This window comes from Myotis brandtii, unplaced genomic scaffold (assembly GCF_000412655.1).
Source record: "Myotis brandtii unplaced genomic scaffold, ASM41265v1 scaffold416, whole genome shotgun sequence".
Lineage (NCBI taxonomy): Eukaryota > Metazoa > Chordata > Mammalia > Chiroptera > Vespertilionidae > Myotis > Myotis brandtii.
The window spans coordinates 1364445-1386440 of NW_005365989.1; the positions used below are offsets into that span (position 1 = coordinate 1364445).

The 21996-nt window shown below is 38.3% G+C and overlaps 1 long non-coding RNA gene across 2 annotated transcripts in view; it reads right to left on the reverse strand.

Moving 5' to 3' along the window:
- The window catches only part of LOC102249349, a 76103-nt gene extending 74370 nt beyond the window's left edge, over window positions 1–1733 (reverse strand). For both annotated transcript variants that reach the window (XR_314016.1, XR_001363547.1), the window contains exon 1: window positions 1600–1733. This is a non-coding gene — a long non-coding RNA (uncharacterized LOC102249349). The remainder of the gene's footprint in view (window positions 1–1599) is intronic.
- Window positions 1734–21996: the final 20263 nt, after the last annotated feature.

Below are 21996 nucleotides of genomic sequence, written 5' to 3' on the forward strand. Positions count from 1 at the left end.
GGCATGTACCTTGGTTGCAGGCACATCCCCAGTAGGGGGTGTGCAGGAGGCAGCTGATCAATGCTTCTCTCTCATCGATGTTTCTAACTCTCTATCCCTCTCCCTTCCTCTCTGTAAAAAATCAATAAAATATATTTTAAAAAAAAAGAAATGCTGAAGGGTATTCTTTAAGAAGAGGAGGAAGAAGAAAAACATAAAGATAAAAATTATGAATAACAAAGTGGCAACAAATACATATCTAACAACAATTGAATCTAGAAATCAAATGAATAAAAAATATGCTGAACAGAATAAACTGGTGAATGGAATAGAATCAGGGGCATGGAAATGGAACAGACTGACGATTCTCAGAGGGAAGGAGGTATGGGAGGGGGTGGGGGAAGAGATTAGACAAAGATCTTATATGCATGTATGCATTACCTATGGACACAGACAATAGGGTGGTGAGGGCCTGGGATGGGGTGGGAACTGGGTGGAGGGGAGCTATGGGGGGAAAAAAGAGAGACCTCTGTAATAATCTCAACAATAAAGATTAATTAAAAGAAAGAAAGGAAGAAAGAAAGAAAGAAAGAAAGAAAGAAAGAAAGAAAGAAAGAAAGAAAGAAAGAAGGAAGGAAGGAAGGGAGGGAGGGAGGGAGGGAGGGAGGGAGGAAGGTTGGTTGTGTGCGAGAAAGGGAGTCAGAAAGACAGAAGGGACGTAAGGAGGGAAGAGGGTAGGGAAGAAGGAGCAAAAAGAGGAGATCGTGACCAGTTGAAAGGAGTGCGAAAGAGATGCCTGGGGCCCAGAAAGAAGAGACTGGGAAAGTACCAGAGACAAGCCCCACCTACTTGTGAGAGTACACCAAGGGCAGCTGCTTTTACCTTCTATTCCAAAACATCTATTTGTGAGGGAGATTTTCCAGACCAAAAGGTCTCAATTCCAGTCTGAGAAATTAGATTCACAAGTCAAATTTCCACGAATCGCTGAAAGTAAGTCAGGCCCACAATTATCTCCAGACAGAAACTAAAGACTTTATTGGGTCATTTAAAAGTATAATTTAAGCATAGCTCCCCAAGTTATTAGCAGTTTAACTGTGAGGTGGTATAAATCTAACCTGGAAAACAATTGCATAAAGAACCCAAGGCTGACTCTGCAGAGGGGGGATGCGATGGAGCCCCTCCCTCTGACTCTGCCCAGGGGGTCCTGCTTCAGGGCTGAGAAGTCAGGTTCTCCTTTCAGGGATGTTCAGAGTGGAAGGCTGATAACATTTAAAGTGAAAACAACAACGTCAACAAACAAACTGATTTTGAACCTTGTTCTGAGAGTCACTCAGAAGACTCATCATACAAGTCCCTCCCATCTGGTCCTTCCAGAATATTCCTGCTCAGAAAAGAAAATAAATAAACAGATTGTCGTCAGCTCCCGTTTGGTGCCAACCGCCAAAGGCTTCCAAGGGTACAGGCTGGGCCCTGAGGTCCTAGAGAAACGCTGATCCGCGGGCCAGGCGTGGGAGGAGCCCCCTGGTGCTGCGATCATCACCACCAAACATGCAATTTTCTGTTTTCAAATCTTACCTCAGATATGACATAAAAATATCAAAATATTCACCCAAGTCTTACCAACCACAGTTGGAGCTATCAATCTGTCCACTGCTCCGACGCAGGTTTGGTATTTCCAAGTGCTAGGCCTCCTGTTTCCCGCGGGACTGCTCAGCTTCTGAGCAGCAGGAGCCCAGGCTGATGGGAGACGCGGCCGCTCCTCACTCCCAATAATGCAAAGCAGCGAAGCGGCGAGGCCCCAGCCCTTCTGTTTGACGCTGCACACTGATTTGGAGACAAATATTTTTCCAACAACATCACCAAATTGAAAGCATTTTGAAAAATCGTGAAGCCTTCACAGAATACTGTTTTGGAAAAACCTGCTGGGGGTGGGGTGGGGGGCGTCTGTCAGTGTCATAAGCCTTCCCCGTCCGTTTAGCTTGAGAACCAGAACTCGGGCTGTCACACGGCTCTGAATGACATGTATTTGCAGATGTGAATGGAGCGCAGGGTATCCCAAGATCCCATCAAAAGGAGGGGAGTGAGGGAAGGGAAAAAGATAGTTTTTCGTCATTCTCTTCTCGTTTTCAATAAAAACAGTGGTATCTTCTAGCTTTTAACATTGATTCGGGCTTATTTATTTGTGACTAAGGTATCCAGGCACACCTGTGAATCTGAAGTGTTTAATTGGATATGAATTTTTAAAGCTATCATTTACCCAATGCCAACTGAGGTACAAAGGGCTGACTGCAGACAAGTCTCTATGTTAGATTTTGTGACAAGTTTAAAGTTATTCAAGAAATAAAGTCAGCAGTTTAAGGAACTTACTCTCAACCAGGAGAGAAAACAAAGCAAGCAAATATCTCAATTATGAGACATCATTTTTTAAAAATTCGTTTTAAAATCAATGTTTAATGAATTTAAACTAAATGAATGGTGCATCTTTCTCTTTTCTTTCTGAGCTCTGTTGATTTGAGTCAGGCATCAGAATCACAAATGGTCATATCACATGTTCCTATCTTGTCATTTATCAATATTTAAGGGAAACTTGTAAAATAAACTACCTATAGACTATGCTTTTCAACCTCAAACTCTGATAACACATTCTACTACCTCAAACCCTTCAATTTGTCACACTGACTTTCCCTCCTAAACTTTCTACTTTTATTTCCTTCTGGAAATTTTCAAATACATACAAAAGCAGAGTGAATATATAATGCACCCCCATATACCTTTCACCCAGTTCTAATGATTAGCAACACTTAATCTTGTTTTATCAGAATCCTCACCAGCCCCTCCTCACTACACACAGGCTGGATTATTTTGAAATTAACTCCAAACATCATATCATTTCTTAAGTAAATATTTCAGTGTAGTATTGATTTTGAAATTTAGTTTACATTTTAATGAATCCCTGATATTTTTAGTATTAATCAAACTACCTCACATCTTGCAATGTATGCTAATTTTCATTCTATCTACACATATAAGTGGTAGAGGTTGGCCCATCTATTTTAAACAAACTGTCACTGAGCCTATAAGCATCATCATTTTAATCATCATGAAACATTTCCAACTATGTATCTGAATTTGAAAGCTCACACTTTGTCAGTCACTTCTACACTATTATTTTGAGGCTGTTAGTACTTGCTATTTATTTATTTAGAATATTTGTATATTATAATGAGTTTTTAATATTCTTGTTTTCTTTCCTGCTCTAAGGCAGTTATTCATCTGTGACAGCTTCACCCATTCCAGGGAACAATTATTCTGTCTTATGGGAGGGAGCTATCCCTAGTTCATGGGTCTTCATTCCAGGTGGTATTTAAAGGACAGAGCATCGAGTTCAAAGAAATTTTCAGGAAAGGTATCCAAATACGTTGGGGATTCCTATGGGCCAAAGCAAATTCCCTTTGGTGAAATCAGTAAAAGAGGGAAATTGACATCATGAGGTTAAATAGACAAGATGAGTTGAAAAGCCAAACTTCTTTATTCTAAGGGAAGAATTGCACTCCAAAGCCTCACCTCTATGGGAAAAAAAATCAAATTTTGTATTCAGAGGGCAGAACCAAAGCATGAAAGGGGAAAATCAATTCCCTGGTGCCAACAACAAGTCATTCTGCGTTAGTCTCTCCTTGCTGCCCAAAGTAAAAGCAAAAGTTTTGAGACATTCAACAATAGGTCAAAATAACATTCTGTGTTCTGCACACCATATTCCAACTCAAGCAAAATGTCTATGGATATATTTTTTTAAATTTCAAAGCCTTTTGATTAAAGTATACCAGAAGGGCACTGGCAGAGCGGTCTGTTTCTGTTCTTCTGTGGAAGGTTTCAATGGCCGCCGTACACTCTCTAAATCTATTTACTTCAAGGCTGGAATGAAACAAACATGACAGATGGGTTTTTAAAAAAATCAAAGGGGAAGTTCTTGGAACACATCCTTCAAAATAAAATTTTGTTTCTTTCTTTTTCTTTTTCTTTTTTTTTTTTTTTTTGCTGAAATGATTTTTCAGAACATCTGATGAGCAATTTTAATACTTCAACTTTCTCCTCCATGAAGCGAGCCCATTCATTTGGAGACTTCTGTTCTTTTGTTTTATTTCTGTGAGTGTCTTTCTTTGACAAGACGTAGTCTGGAAACGACAATATGCTAAATGAATGGACCCGTAGCATATTTGACTACACGAGGGCTGCTGGAGCACACTTTGGATTTTGACAGAACAGAATACTTAATGGAAGAAATCTTGAAGATATATACTTTGGATTTTGACAGGAGAACAGAATACTTAATGGAAGAAATCTTGAAGATATAATAAAAAGGAAAGGTAATGAGCCTCCATGTCATTGTTCATGTACAAAGGGCCGAGCCACTTCCCTTCCCCCACTGCAAGGATGATAACTAGCAGGTTAGTCTATTCTCCCGAAGGCTGGAGAGCTTGATGGTTGGAAAATGCCAGGAAAGTGGAGAGAGGGCTAGGGGGCCTGAGGAGAGTGAGGAGTGGTCCTGTGCAGAGCTTGCTTTTTCCCACCCATATCAGAAGGGTACTGACTTAAACACCCCCAAGTATGGTCTCACGAAGCTAAAATTTAACCTAAGGCAACATGTGAAACTAACCATCAACGTTAGCACAGTCTGTCAAAGTGATGGCCCTGGCTTGGTTCTGATGTGGACTGGATGCGATTGAGAGTGAGGAGTTGATACAACTCCCACGCCTCTGGGCTGGTTCCACGGGGGAGGTTCCATGGATCCATGGAAGACAGGAGAAAGAGCAGATTTGGATGCTAACACATTTGCTTTCCAAGGCATGTCGAAAGATACACGGATATAGATATCATGCTATGTATGGTTGTCCTGCTAGAAACCGGAGAACTTAGACATCACAGAAAAGCAGATAGTGTTTTAAAACATGGACTCTGAAGTGAGAGGGGCCTGGATTAAAATCTCAGCATCTCCACCTCCGGGCTATGTGACCACAAGTGACACAGGACAGCCTTTCTGGGTTCTGTATCCTTGTCAGTCAAACATGGATCATCAAACTTACTTCTTAGAATGTTAAGAGGCCCCAAAGGGGTAATGTGTAGAAGAAAGCCTCTATCATAAACATAAGACCTTCATACAGCTACCCCTTGCCTCAGGTCCCTAGTACTAATCAAAAGGAGAGTGTATTCTACAGGGTCACAAAGGTCTATCCTGATCAGAATTGCTACTCAAGAAAACAGGGCATGATGCTAAGTGAAGTAAGCCAGTCAAGGAAGGACAAATACTGCATGATTCCATTTATATGAGGCATCTAATGTAGTCAAACTCATAGAAGCAAGAGTATAATGGTGATTGCCAGGATCTGTGGGGAGGGGAGAGAAAAGGGCGCCATTCAATGTGCACAGAGTTTCAGTCATACTAGATGAAAAACTTCTAAATGTGTGCTACACCACACAATGCGTATAGTTAATAACATTGTACTGTACACATAAAAAATGTAAGAGGGTAGGTTTCACATTATGTGTACTTTACCACAATAAAACAGGAAGAAAAAAGAAACATTGCTATCAAACCCCTGCCAGCTGCCCCATGGTCCCATCCAAAGTGTTTCAGAAAGTACCGTTGCATGAGAAAGGAGAATCCAGGAATAGATCAACAGATTCCATCCCTAAGTACAGTTCTTGGCCCAAACTTAATGTTTCATAAACATTTGGTAAAGGAATGTAAAATCCAAATTTTCCAGAACCACTTGTTACATGTATTATTTACTTAGCAAACACAAGTCGATATTTGCAAAGCTTATCATAAGCCATTTTGTTTGGCGATGCCATTTAACACTAATGATGAACTTATGCTTTGACCCAGCAATTCCAAGTCACAGTGTCTGCCTAAAGAACCCTTCATAGAGCACAGCAAAATATGTACAAAGATGTTTGTTACAACACTGTTTGTCGTGTCAATGGCTGACTAAATAGCAGTAAACTCGCACTATGGACTACTACACAGCACTGAAAAGGAATGAGCTAGGTCATTTAGAAAACAAGAATGATGATCTTTGGATTCTTTGTTCTGAGCTGACAGTGCCACTTCAGAAGAGTCTTCCCTAAATCCCCTGGACCAGGCTTGATCTAGACTGATAGCCCCTTAAGCTTTGCTATAGAATCATCACAATAATAACTGATCAATCCATTGTGAAGGGCCTACATCCTGCACAGAGCCTGGCTCAGTAAGTGCTAAGTAATTATTTGTTAAAACACTGAATACTAATAGCATGGCAATAGCATAAATATTTATTGAGAGCTTTCCATGTGCCTATTTCAAAAATTATAAAATAGCTCATTTAATCCTTGCAATACCCTCATGAGGTATAAAACACTACTTTCATATAATGGAGAAGACAGAGGTAAAGAAAATGCTTGAAAAAAATAGAAATTCAGGAAAACCTTTGAATCAATCCATCTGGGGATGAGACCCTGTAAAGCTGGCCTTTCTTACATTGGGCTTTAGTCAGCTGAGATAATCAGACTTCTACCCTCCTGGATCATATCGCTTCCTTTAACACACTGAAACACTAGGAAAATATTTATTCTTTCTAAGCAAGCTTTTGCCCACATTATTGTGAACTGGAATTTTCTAGAAAAGATAATTATGATCCAGAAAGTCAGTTGCATAGCAGAAAATATGGTCGGGTAATGTTGCAGAAATGCTCATGGGAGCACTGGAGGTTGCTGCAACTCAGGAGGTTGAAGCACCTGGGAGACCACCTCCCGCCACTCCCAAGGAAATGGGTAACTCTAGCCCTCTGCTAGAAATGACATAGGCCTGGTCATGACCATGGGGCACATTTTGGTTCTTAGGAGTGCCCACCCCCAAAGGATGCATCTTTCCTCCACCACTGGGATAATAAGGGTCATTCTCTAGTTGAGAGAAAACAATCTGGTCACTTTGGCTAATCTAAGTTAGACAAGGAACACAAGACATTAGGGAAAGTGCAAGTAAAAACAGAGGGCTCAAGGAAGAGCACCTCGGATGCTATGGCAGAGAAAGATAAGACACGGAACAGATAGATTGGAAGGATTACTAAGGATATATGATATTTAATTCAAGAAAGAGGTTGAGCCCTAGCCAGTTTGGCTCAGTGGATAGAGCGTTGGCCTGCGGACCAAAGGGTCCCGGGTTCTATTCCAATCAAGGTCATGTACCTCTGTTGCAGGCTCCTCCCTGGCCCGAGCCCTGGTTGAGGTTTGTACAGGAGGCAACCAATCAATGTGTTTCTCGCACATAGATATTTCTCTCTATCTTTCCCTCTCTCTTCCACTCTTAAAATCAATGGAAAAATATCCTCGGGTGAGGATTTAAAAAAAAAAGGTCAAATGTAAAACATGGCCAGAGGACCTTGTAATAGCAAGATGATGTCTCTTTCATTATAATATTATCTGAGTTTTGTAACCTAGGCTAGTAGCCACATGGCCTTAAAGCCATGGTATAAATTACATGTTTCCACTAGGAATTGATATAACAAACCACTTCTCCTTGAGGAGCAATTAGGTCATTAGGTTTCTCATTATAATAATTAGTGTAAAACTGAGAAAATAATCCAGATAATTCAGGGACTTCTTTAAGCACTTTTGGCTACAAGCTAAATATGGCAAACAAAAAAATGGGATCTTTTCCTCCCTCCTCTCATAAATTATTTTCAGCTTTACTGGGGTATAACTGAAGAACAGGAATTGTCTCCCAATAAGTTAAATACATTAGTGTTTGGTTATTAATGTTTTTTAAATTTTGTCTGGCTGTAAAGTAACAGTAATTCTTAATGTGTCACATCCTGATAGGACGTCAGTTACTTCCAGAGCTATCTCAAAATTCTCAGAATGATATTATTTTTCCTTTATTTTAGATAGTTTTTTTTTTTCAATCTATTTATCACTTTAGTAAAGGGAGTCCAGGGTTTCAGTACAGAATGTCAGAATAAAATGGACTGTTTCAGAGTGTGATCACTCAAGATTGGCAATCATAGTGTCAAGGGTCCATTATAGCTGACTCATAGATTTGAATTAATTGAAATACAGGTCCTTAATATGTTATTCTTTCCGCAGCAAGCTTAGCACTGCATTTCATTGATTCTTTCAACAAATATTTATTAAGCATCTTCTATGTGTAAGACTCCTTGATACTTTGGGCAGGAAAGAGAGGAGGCAGAAGGTAAAATTAGATACAGAGCCTGACCTTTAGGAATTTATACTCTAATAATGAACACGAGTTCAAAATATAAATATAATAAAGAATATAGGAGAGAGAGTGATATGGCTGTGGCATTTATGGAAAGGTAAGATCACCTTCCGCAAGGTTGGTGTTAGGAGTCCAATCTGGGATTTCTTAGAAAATGCAAATTTGAATGAATGCAGGTGGAAAAAATGTACAGGGAACTCTGGTAAGCAGAGTTGAGAACAGAAGGGAACTAGTTGCGTAAAGAAAGGCCAAAATGGCCCTAGCCGGGTTGGCTCAGTGGATAGAGCATCAGCCTGTGGACTGAAGGGTCCCAGGTTTGATTCCGGCCAAGGGCACATGCCTGGCTTGTGGGCTCGATCCCCAGTGGGGGGTGTGCAGGAGGCAGCCGATCAATGATTCTCTCTCATCATTGATGTTTCTATCTCTCTCTCCTTCTCCCTTCCTCTCTGAAATCAATAAAGAAATATATATATATGCCAACATGAACAAATGGAAGCTCCTGTGAGGAAATGCAAGGTCATGTCAAACATGACAGAAAGTTTCAACTCAAAAGTCTCTTATAAATTGTCCATCTCTTTGAAAATCACATCTGTCTTAAGGACGCCAAAATGTTATCTTGTGTCTTGGTTGTGAGGCCATCTATTTACTGATTTGTTCAGGGTGACTAAAATGAACTCACCAGGCTCTAGGTACACTCCAGTCGGTTGTCTTCTGATTACTGTTCCCTTGAGTTTTTATTCACAAAATGAAGCGAGTACATTTGCAGTTTCTAGGATCTTCTTCATATCCTTTTGAAAATGCAGAGTAAATATTATGTTGGCTCCTTTCTGCAGTCAATTAATGTATCCTTCTTGCCAATGTCATAAATATAAAACTTTTTTCAACTGATGCCTCTCTTATTACATACACATGCTATTGATAATTACTTGTTTTTGAGTTCTTAACCACTTGTGCATGGAAGTACTTCTGAGGTTTGAATGTTAGGAATATTACATTACTAAATGTCTTATTTTATAAGCGAGTAGGCCATCACAAACTCTGTTCTATGCGCTAAGATCGTACTCACCAAGGGAATCCATTTACCATACTGAAATCCTAAAACAATCAGACATTCTTGTATGAAAGTTAATACACCAGCCCTCTCTGTAATCAATTTCCTGTAGCTTCTGTATGACAGCAGCTTGCGTAATTCTCTGGTTTTATTTTCTATGCTTAGATACAAACAACGCTGATTCGATTAACGATGCTCAATCTTGAAGATGAATTTGAGGGAGGTCTTGTTTGGGTCTAGAATAAATAACTCTGGCATGCTTCTACGGAACTATGAGGGATCACGGGAGTGGGGAGGACCAGAACAAGCAATGGAATGAATCACTGCAGAGACATAAGGTTCCCATATTAAAATATTTATGCCTGTCTCTGCCCCTTTTTATCACAACGAGTGGCGGACTGTTGCTTTGTATAGCACAATCAGGAACTTTCTGGTAGACCCCCAAGGAAAGAGGATAACACAGTTGGTTTTTTAAGTGTGAATATTGTGTCTTTAAAAAGAGCACTTGAAACTTGGAGCTTAACGGGCTGCTATTCTGTAAATTTCTGCATCTTTGAGCATATCTCTGCTGTTTCCTCCGCCGTGATGAGCCCTTGACTGTAAAATGGGGTGCTGCGGGTTTCCTTCTGCCATCACCCTGGAGTGAGTGTCCCCATTGTCATGCATGCCTGCTTGTTTTATGAAATGTGTTGCAGTTATAGCTAAAATGAACTGTCCATAATAAAAATAAGACTATCAGTAATAGTTTCTACCCTCATCCAGGATTCTGACTCCTCACATCTTCAATGAGCCCCAGGTGCCCACTTCTCAAACCTGACTTATGTGTTAGGGTGTTTTCTGACTCCTGTTGCCTAGAAGGTCTTAACTGAGAGACACTTTGTCTATTTGGCCTCATCGTTGTAACAATAGCACTCAGCTTGATGAATAAGGAAAGGCCAATGGGTTAATATAAACTCAGACCTCTTTAGGTTTATTGGGAGGTCTGAATGAGCTTCTTCAAAGTTTGAATGCTACATTTTTGAAGGAATTATTAACTACTAATTATATCATTTCAGCTGGAATACATTATTACCAAGTAAAAGTCCTCTGACAATATATGCATATTTGTATTTTGCATGATTTTCTCTCTAGTCATCCAAATGTAAGGGTGCTCCTAGGTGACTATTACATTATTACTCTTAAGTAGGTTCAAACCTATGGTCAAACCAGTTCCCAGTGTCTGTTTGCTTAGTAAACTCCTTGTATATCGATCAGGCAAAAGGACTACCAGCCTAGCCCTGTGTAAACTATTGACGTTTACTTAATGACAATGATGCTGCCTTAATAGGGAATTTGCTTTGGATCAAGAAGATGTTTCAGTGAATAACCATACATGTTTTGCCTAACCCTTAAGAAACATCAGAGCTATTTTAACCCAGCACTGTCTAATAGAAATAGAATGGTAGTCATATATATTGTTTAAATTTTTCTAATATTCACTTTTGAAAAAAAAGAAACAGGTAAACTTGATTTTAATTACATATTATGTCTAACCCTACATATCCAAAATATGTATCAATGTAATACCAAGGGAGGATAGAGAAACCTAAGCATCCAAATTCACCACCAGTTTCAGGGATTCACAGAAGCAAGCAGCAATTTCAGTCATAAATGTAGTCAGAAACCTGATTTCTCTAGAATTATCTGGGTAAAATTTTTATTTGAAAATAAATGAATACAATGTCAAGTCTGTGAAGGTCAAAGAGATTCTGGATTGGTTGCCTATTGATTAATCTTATACCATTTCCCCAAAAGATGATTTCCAAATGCATTAAGAGAATTCTTCCTTACATGAATCTCTCCATCATGGCATATTTGGGAAAATCCAAAATGTAGTGAAAATGGTAATGTACACAATAGGGCATTGCCTAAGATTAGGACCAAATTTAAGTTTTGATTCATTTTGATGGTTTGGGGCATTTTCTTGAGGGGAAAAGTGCTGTGTGGTTCTGTTGTTGTTTTTTAATTGAACCTAATCCAAATGCCTCTTTTTTTGTTACTGAACATTATTTAATATTCACTATACAACTTCTGCAAACAATATGCAAGGCAAAGACCTTGCTCTTTTGGAACTCAGAGAGAATTCAGGGAGGAGAGGAGCAGATAGGATCTACATTATGTAAATAAAATGATCTCTAATGAAAACATTTTCCTTGAGGCGTGAACAAGTGTTCTAACTACCAATTTGGTGATGCAGCAATCAATCCCTTTCCAGACCTAACACCCACTGGTATAACAGCCGTGTAAAGACTGCTAGATTCAGGATTTAAGAATTCCCCCTTCCTTTCTTTAACCCCACAGGACTGATTTCAAGCTGTGCCCAAACCCCCTTCACAAAAGCCCTTGATCTACTGTGTGGGCATCTTGACAGCCGGAAGACAGGCCCTTCTTATTCTGTCCATTTACTTCACTTTTTTTTTCTCCGCCTTCTTTCTCAACACGATCCCTGCTGGCCACATACTGCTTATGTGTGGACCTTGTCAAAGCCTTTAGGGATTATCATTATTATCAGTCATGATGTTAATGGGCTGTCATCATTGGCTGAAGTTGACTTATTCTAGATGCTTTGTTTACTCAGCTAACAAAGAGGCAGCTTGGAATTAAAAAAGGAAACGTGCCAAGCAATTAATCCATAACTTGGTTGGAATGCTTTGGGGATTTTCTAACATTTCTTTTATTGAATTTTTGTTTAAGTGCAGTATCCTTTTTTCCTCTGAAATTTCATTCTGGAGTGTTTTATTACATGCCATTTCTGCAGGAGGCACATTGAACCATTGGGACCTTCTGGGTAAATACCACGTGTTTTAAAATATTTATCAGTAATGAGACTACTTGCTCACACTTTCCCTGAAAATGCCAGGCTAGGAAGCCAATTCATTGCACAGGTTTTAAAAAGATATCAAAATGCTCATGCCATAAACATTTTTGTTAGAAGGCACTTTTCTTTTGAACAGCATACCAACATAACAATGATTTAAAAAAGAAAGAAAGAAAGAAAACCCTGCAATTAGAAGGATGAAACAGTTAAATGTCTAAACATAGGAATGAATACAGGAATTCTTTAAATGTTAGTCTAACAGGCAATATGAAAATCTCTCTATAGAAAGATAGTAACAGCCATCTATTAAGAATATATTCTAGTTACACTTCTTTATTTCCTTGAGAATATCAGCTCTATCTTTTGGCTTGGTTAATTGATTGCCAAAACACATGAATCTGTCCTTAACCAGTTAGCTGCGCACACACACACACAAAAAACTCACTGTATGATTTTTCCAGTGTATTACCTTGACCTCTTTGCTGTCCAAAGAATTATATCAAAAGCTTAGTTGTGAAAAAATTATATCCATAGTGTATTTATTGCCTGAAGAGTATATATATATAGTCTATTGATTTCTCTAGATCAGTGATGGCGAACCTATGACACGCGTGTCAGAAGTGACACGCGAACTCATTTTTTTGGTTGATTTTTCTTTGTTAAGTGGCATTTAAATACATAAAATAAATATCAAAAATATAAGTCTTTGTTTTACTATGGTTGCAAATATCAAAAAATTTCTATATGTGACACGGCACCAGAGTTAAGTTAGGGTTTTTCAAAATGCTGACACGCCAAGCTCAAAAGGTTCGCCATCACTGCTCTAGATAGTCTAAATTTGCCCTTTGTTCAAACAAAACCATCAAATAAACTACATACTTGGGTTGCACTAATTTGCATCCTAAAATAGCTCTTATTAAATTTTGCTTTGGCATCATGCCAAAGTTTGCTTTGACGGTACAAATAGAATCGTCAATGAGACAATGGAACAATAGGACAATAGAGCAAAACACGCTGGGTTTATTGTATTCATTGAGGTTGTTGGTGAGGATGTTATGTCACCATATCACACTGTGTCCTCTTTCAGGTCTCTGAAATGCTGCACTTCTGGTCAACTATTTTGTTCTGCGTTTGTATTTTCTTTTAACCTTAGGAACACTATGTCACTTTGTAGTGATCATTTCCTTCTAACTGATCATTTTCCTTCTTGGCTTTGAATGTTCAGAACCCAAAAATGTGGCTCGCTTCTCACAAACACACAGGTTGTATTATAAACATGCTGTGGATTTTGAACCCTAACTCTCCCCTTAGGCTTATTTTGTTTTTGTATTCTCCTTTTGCCTTGATGTTCTCATTTATTTATCTTTGTGTTTTCATCAGTCACCTTATTTGTGTTTTTCTTAGCCACCTTACATCAATTTTAGGGGTAAGATAGGTTTATGTCAGTGTTACATCTATAACACTGACCTTATAAATAGGTCAGAACCAGATGTGCTATAGGCCCCATGACAGTAAAAATTAGAGCATCAGAGAAAATAAAATCCAAGAATTCGAATATAAGGCAATAAAATGAACCCTGCAGACAGACAATGCATCCCTCAATTGAGCCTGAAGCTCTGACCACATAGTTAGTGCCTCTCTCTGGGCCCTGCAAAAGATCCTGGACTCCAAGTACATTTCCAGGACAAACTAGAAAGGTAGAGCAGGGGCGACAGGATAGAGACATCCCATATGTGAATCCTGATCTTGCTTATGTCCTCTGTATTGCTCACTTGCTGGTTCAGAAGTCAATGAAACTAGAAGCAACCTGAAGTGCTCATCCTCATCCTTTCTGCTCTCAGACCCTGCTCATGTCCCTTAGCCACTTGCCATTCTAATACATGCTCAGGATCCCACCGAAGCACCTGCAACTCTGCCGAAGGGATTTCTCTCAGACTGCACCTGGGCCTGGCCAGAAGTCCGGCAACTGGAAACTTTCTTCCTTATTCTTCTACAACTCACAGAAATATGTTTGATGATAACAGCTCTCGTTTTCTTCACAAATATTCTTCACATATATTTATATTTCAAATAGAATTTATTTAATATTATAAAATTAGTGCATGCTCATTATAAATAATTTCAGAAAATAACAAAAATTATAAACCATTTTTAATAGTTTAGCGAACATCACCTAACATTTTTCTCTTCATATACAAACGTATATATCTTTCTTATGACTTACCTATTCATTTTATTTCTCAAACAAGTTTATTAAAAAATTAAGAAATTAAAAATTCTTGATATAAAGATGGATTTTTACTCTCTGTACAAACTGCTTCATAATATGCCTTTTTAGTTCTTGGACATCCTTCCATGTGATTAAAGAGATCTTTAATAAGCATTGCAGTGGCTGCATGGTATTCTATTGTGTGCATATAACATAATATTTCAAGTCAGTTTCTTATTGATAGTTATTTGGATTTATATTTCCTGCAATTAAAAGTATTGTCTTTGTTTCATACATTTTATTATTTTCATAGAAAAAAATGTGTAGTTAAAATGAGTAGATGCCTGATTCTCATTCAGAATTACTGTACAATTTACATTCTCAAAACTGAGTAGATAATTTTTACACCTTCACCAATAATAGGACTGATCTTTTTTTCATTTTATACAATAATATATCTCAACATTTTCTTTTACATTTCATCATTAATTTGGAGGGATGTTAGTGTCAATGTTGTGTAAGTTCCCCATTTATATTTCTTTCCCCATTTTATTATTGAAGTATTCATCTTTTTATTAATGACTTGACAGACTTCAATATAATTTAAAGGCCAATATCCCTTTAAATGTATGCTTCAAATATATTGCTTATTCTGCCCTTTTAATTTATAAACAGTACTTCTGATCATATAAAATTTTGTTTTATACATTTCAGTTTTGTTTTGTCTTGACTTTATGTGGTCTCCCATCCATCTTTTCTTTTTATAATTTCTATCCTGGGTATCAGGTGAAGAAGGCTATTCCACTTTAATATTACAAAAATATTACCTTAAGTTTTATTTTAGTTATTTTATGTTTTCATTTTTATCTTGAAAATCAGTTTTATTCTAACCAGAATTTAATTTAGGTATAATATGTACATTATAAATTTAACTTTTGAAAGATCATTTAATTTTAATAAGATTAAATTTTAGTAATTTAAATAATTAGCCTATTATTTCAATGTTAGTTACTAAAAGTATTATTTCCCTGTTATCGGAAATACTGCCTTTATGATATAATAGCTTTTCTATATAATTTAGTCCTTTTCTGACCTATTTATTATGTTTTATTAAACAAATCTTAATGGCTTTAATCCTAACTGCTTTCAATGCATCTTAAAATTATTGGATTTAAAATTACTGCACTTAAATTATTGGATTGCTTTTTAAAGAATATTGGGTCAGCTGAAGAATTCTCACTTCTCATCTGTTACATGCATTTCTTTCTATTAAAACAAATTCAGCACTATATCCTCTTTGTTTTATAATGTTTTGCTTTATAATGTTTCTTATATCTGACCTTTTTCTTTTGTTTTCTCCTTCTTCATTTTTTCTACTCGACTGTCTGAACCTAAAGCCACCCACCACCTCCCACAGGCATCTGCATCCTCCTTACTGCCCTATGTTCCTGCCTACCACCCCCCACCCCCAACCACCACTTCTCTTCCATAACCAAAGCCCTTGTTAAAAGCAAGTAGTGAAAGAGGCATTTAGGAAAGATGCAGACTCACTTCACAGATATCGGGAGCACAAAGAACCTTAGGAAATACTTTGTTCTGGTCTCCCATTTTATCGAGGAGGACTCTGAATTCCAGCTATTACAAAATCCCACTCACTCTGACCTAATAAGTACTGGAAGCCAGGTCTCCTTGCTCTCAGACCTGGACTCTGAGTCCCACTCCCCACTGTCCCTCATTGAGAGGTAGGATGATTGGGGTTACCATCCCTGGAAACAAGCTTTGCCAAAGCCCTCCATGAGCAAGAACATGATGTTACTTTATTCTGGACTTTAAAGCCCAATGAGCACATGGAGCGAACACATTGCTGTATTTAAGGATCTAAGATTCCTCCATTAGATTGTCTTCAACTAAGTGACTCTCCTTTATTATGGATAAAAGAAACAGTGGAGAGAGAAGAGCTAGCCCTTAAACCACAGAGCTGGAGACAAACATTCATGTAACTGCAGGATAAAGCTACATTAGTTAACATTTATGGAACACGCTATGTGTCAGGTGATTACATGTGTTATCTCATTTAATTCTCCCACCAGCTCAGTGCAGCAGAGTCCCAGTAGCTTCATTTTACAAGAAGGAAGGGACAACTCTGGGAGGTAGAGAAACCTGCCCAAGACCCAAGAGGAGAAAGCAGCAGAGTTGGCCTTTCATCCCAGACAGCAGGACTGCTACCCACGCCCTACACTGCCTCAGACATGGTAGGATGATCAAACCTCCAAGCTTTAGCATCAGCTTGCCTGGGTCCAACTCTCAATTATAGTACTTACTAACCAGGTAAACATTGGCACACATCTCAATCTTGTTAAACCTCAGTTTATCCTTCTGTAAATGGGGATAATAAAGAACCCTCTCTCAGATGATTGTCATGAGAATTGAATGAGATAAATAAGCAAAGCTTTTTGTGCCTCTCAAGCAATGGGAAAATATTGGCCAAATGGGAGAGTCTTTCTGACTATTTGAATGTGAAGTCAATGCATAGCAAGAACCCCACCAGAAACTACCTACACACCGCTGGTCCTCAAACCCATTCAGTAGGTGGGAGTAGTTTTCTCAGACTGAATTGAAAATGACCTGCCATTAAATAAAATGTTCCCTGGAAGGTGTTACTTTAAAAAAAAAGAAGAAGAAGAAAATGGCCTGCATGAAGCCACACTCCCACATGTACTGCTGGGAGAATGAAGAACATCAGGATTTGGTGTGGCCATAAGATCCATAGGGAGTTCTGTAGGCTGTAATGGTAGATTTTGCATCTTGAAGACGTACTCGGGTGAACCCCACGATCAGGGAAGCACTGCCATGCCCTGAGTAAAGATCGTTTTTCTGACTTAGAGTCTCTGCAGAGGGAGGAAAAAATAAGCCTCTGAGGCCTCCTGGCTCTAAGAAGAACTCAGAAGGAGTCTTTAGGCCAATCACTACAATTTTCTGATGTGTCTGTTGCTGATTGCCCAGGTAGTTTGAATTTGCATCATTAATGCTCCCCATGAAACATTGTCATCTTAGAATACAGAAAGAAGAAATCATACATGTGCATTCTAACAATACAATCATGGAAGCAATTTATTTTGAACATTACTTTGGAGTGAGGCCTTTAAGCAACCAGAGATTTAATAAATACATGGATATGAGACTGCATTTTTCACTTAGGTTCATCAAACACAGAGAGATTTCCCATTATGGAGAGAAAGAGTTTGGAATCAGGCTGAGGTTTCCCTTGCAGAGATTAAAAAGACAGATGGCAAGGTGCTGTGCTCAGGGAAAAGGCTTTTACAATCAAAGAATTAGAATTCATTCCTCAGTCTGGCACACAGGGTCAACTCATATGCTACCAAAAGATTCCATTATTTCAATTTCCTGAGGACCATCAATCCAACATTACCAATTCTGTGAATCTCAGGGTAGACACACTTCAGGAAATTAAAATATCTATTTCAATGGTGTCTAATTCCACTGCATGGATGTATGCATATGGGTGTAAATATACAGTCAATAAATGCACTTCCACTATAATGATAACTCCTATTGATTTAGCCCCTGAGTTTTATATGCATTGCATCTAATCACCTTGACAGCCTTATAGTGTGTGTCATCCAGATGTTAGCTACTCACTTGTTCTCTTGTGTTGCTCTGTTTTAGCCCTAAGGCAATCTGCACATGAAACCAGCTCTTGGGTTTCTCCAAAACATCCAGTCACATCAAGTATTCTACAGTTTTATTTTTGTACTTATTCAAGAATCACAGGATCTTGGCAAGAAATCACAACCACAATATTGTCATTTATAAAAACCAGGGAGGTTGATATAAGAATTAATTTGTTATAATTAACAGAAGTAATATGAGGTTCTCTGAAAATGTGATTTATTATTTGAAGACCATCGTTTCTATTTTAAGGAGTGCATGCATTAGTGAAGCTAAATCAACAAGTGAATCCCTATCTGGAGGTGAGTAGCATTCTGTAGTTCCAATGATCAATTCTTTGAGTATCCACTATGTACCGGGCTCCATGGGACTGGAGAAAAAAATAGTCCCTAACCACAAGAAGCTAAAGATCTGGTTGAAAACAAAATAAATATGACCAAAATGTTCAGGGAATAAACAACAATGAAACAAATTTGTCACAAAGTGAGGCACATGAATATATTTAAAAGATTGCTTGCCAGAGCTGAAAAATCATAAGATGAGGATTTTTTTTCTGCAGAAATGAATAAGTACAGGCCTTGGAGGTAGGTGGGCTTAAGAAGGGCAGAGAGAAGGGAAGGATGGGAGGCAGCCAACCTGAGCAGACAATGGGTCAAGCAAACCTGCCCTTCTCAGAGACCAGAAAAGTTGGAAAATATGGGAACCTTGGCAAAGCCAAGGAAAAATAAACCAGCAGATTCATTATTGATGCTCCTCCCATGTAAATTTTCTTATAGGTCTTAGGTATATTATCAAAGGGTATCTTGTTCATATTCTCTCACCGCAAGTCTCTTACGCCCAACTGTGCTCCTTGGTACAGGGTTCAGAGGTGGTAAGGATACTGGAGGAGGCTGTCTCTGGCTCTAGCTAACAAATCCATTCTTCACACCCTAAATGATGCCAGAATGAATAAAGAGCTTTGAAAAATGACCATATTACATGATCACACAATCAGTCAGTCAAAAAAATGTATCCTGGGAAAGTACTTTGTGCCAAACTCCTAAGATAACATTAAAAAGCACCTTAATATGCCAATATATGCTTCAGATTCTGTAATGAGAAGTAGAAAAAAAATGTGGCTTCTCCACATATGGCCAACTCATCTCAAAAAAGAAAAAAGATATTTAAGGCACTAGCTGTGGGTTGAATTGTAACCCCCCAAAATGTTGTTGTCCTAACCTCCTATCTTAGTCTGTTTGGGATGCTATAATAGAATATCATAGACTGGGTGGCTTATCAACAACAGAAATGTATTTCTCACAGTTTGGGACGCTAAGTCCAAGATCAAGGTGCTGGCAGATTTGGTATCTAGTGAGAGCCAACTTCCAGATTCTCAGATGCTATCATCTCTGTGTGTCCTCACATGGTGAAGAGGCAAGATAACTCTCTGGGGGTCTCTTTTATAAGGTCACTACACCCATTCCTGAGGTCCCCATCCTCATGACCTAATCACCTCCCGAGGCCCTACCTCAAATACCATCACATTGAGGTTAGGTTTCAACATACGAATTTCGGTGGGGACACAAACATTCCGTCTGTCTTAGAACTTAACCTGATTTGGAAACAGGGTCTTTGCAGAGGCAATAAAATGAAGATGAGGTCAATCGGATAGGCCTTAATCCAATATGAGTTGTGTCCTTATACAAAAGAGAGATGTGGACACAGAGACAGGAAGCAATGCGAGGACACACAGTGGAACTGGAGCGATGCATCTACAAGCAAGAAGCACCTGAGGCTTCCAGAAACTAGGAGAGAGGCCAGGAACAGGTCCTTCCCTAGCGCCTTCTGAGGGAGAATGGCCTTGTCAACACCTCAGTTCTGACTTCCAGCGTCCGGAACGCTGAGACAATAGACATCTGTTCTTCTGAGCCCCGTGTGTGGTACTTTGTTACAGCAGCCCTAGAAACTAGCATAGCACTTTTCAAATCCCGTCTGAAATCATGTGTAGATGGGGAATGAGAGTGAGCAAATAGACATGAGTCCATCTTTAGCCACTTTAATGCTTTGAGTCCTTTTTTAGGAAATATTCCAATAATCAAAGATGCTTTTTTTTTTTTTTTTTTTTTTTTTTTTTTTATTCACTGGGTTAAATTCCACTCTTGTTTCCAACTGCAGGGAATGTTTCCTTATTTCTACCTCCTACTACTGTTTAGAGAAAAAACACAAGCAGGCAGCTCTTCTGTAAGTCATTATACTCTGAAGATATTTAGTATCAGGCTGATTACTGAATAAAAAGATCTGGTTACCATCACATCTAATCCGCCAGAACTGAATCATACCCACTGCGTGGCTTTTTCCTCCGTTTCCTCTCATTTCCCCCATTCAACCACCTTTGACTACATTCCAGTTTCTAGCAAATGCTGCTGAAGCTTCAGCTATTTTCCTTCGATTATATAATTTTCCAGAAAATGCAGAGCTGATCTGCTTAACAATGTATTCACTTTTCCTCTAAAGAACAGTATTCTTTTCCATCTCTAAGAAAGTGAGCTTTGCAATATTTCCTCTCCAACTTAAAAGGAGGCATTAGCCAGCTTGCACTGAATATTAAAAGGAGAAAAACCTGAATACTACTCTGATTTTCACCAGAGTGAGAAACATTTTCTCCATGGAACCAGAAATAGTGATGGAAAAATCTTTTCCTTTCACAAAAATATTTGAGCATAATTGGTAAACGCCTTCAATTATGGAGAAAGTCTTGTAAGAAGTAGTCTTTCTAGCAACAAAAACTCTAATCCGTTTGGATTTATGTGACTCTATTAGCTGAAGCATTTCTGTTTAGTTAATAATGTGAAATCCTTTTTTATAGTTTGCATATACTATCTCCCATGAATGTCTCCAGCTATTTCCCCTGTTCATCATAAAATTTAGATGTAATAACACTTTGTACCTTAATGCTATTTTACATAAATACCACAATACTAGCAAATTACAATAGTACTCTACAAATTGAGCCTTGATGAGATAAGTTAGCTTAAATAATTGAGCATTATACAAATAAATTATTAAATCCAAAATAATCTTTAAGATAAATCCTCCCCTTTCTTATAATTAAAAAGAGAGTTGATTTTGAACAGTGCTTAACAGATAGTCTAAGACCTTCAATTTGAAGGAATTTATTGGACAAATCACAGGATGTCTTAATCCTTACACTAATTTTCTATAAGTTCATGGGCAAATAACATCATCTCTCTTCATCTTCACTCCCAGTCTATAAGACAGAATAGTAATATCTACCTAATGGGATTCTTAAGATTATTCAGTAATATAACATGTGCAAAAATATAATATTATTGATTTCTCAGGCTTTATAAGAACCAAGGTGGTTGTACACACACAAATCAAACTTGTGATACAAATTAATGACAATGAGAAAGTCTACACACATGTATAAAGAACATACTCATGTATATCAATATTTAGGAAATATTCCAATAACCAAAAATGCTATAAAATCATAGCATCTTAATCTAACCTTCCCACCAAGGCAGAAACAGTTTCTAAAAATCCCTCCAAAGGTGGTCACCATGCATGGTGTGAACAACTCCAGCGGCAGGAAGCTCACGGCCTCACAGGGAGACCCATCCCATGTCGGAACAGCTTCAGCTACAAGGAAGTTATCTTTACTGTCTCCTTTTTAATTTCTCATATTGTAGATCTGTTTTCTAGTGTCTGATGTCATCTCTTTAGTTATTTAAAGAGTAATACCCCCCTACACACAAACACACACACACACACACACACACACACACACTAAGCAGCAGATATCATTAATGTGGAACCTGATGTAGGAGTTTTATTTTTGCTGCTCATAGATGAAAGAACTGAGGCTCAGAGAGGATAGGTAACCTGTCCAAGGTCACACAGCTAATAATAAAAGAGCCAAGATACAAACTCAATCTGCCAGACTCCATATTCATGCT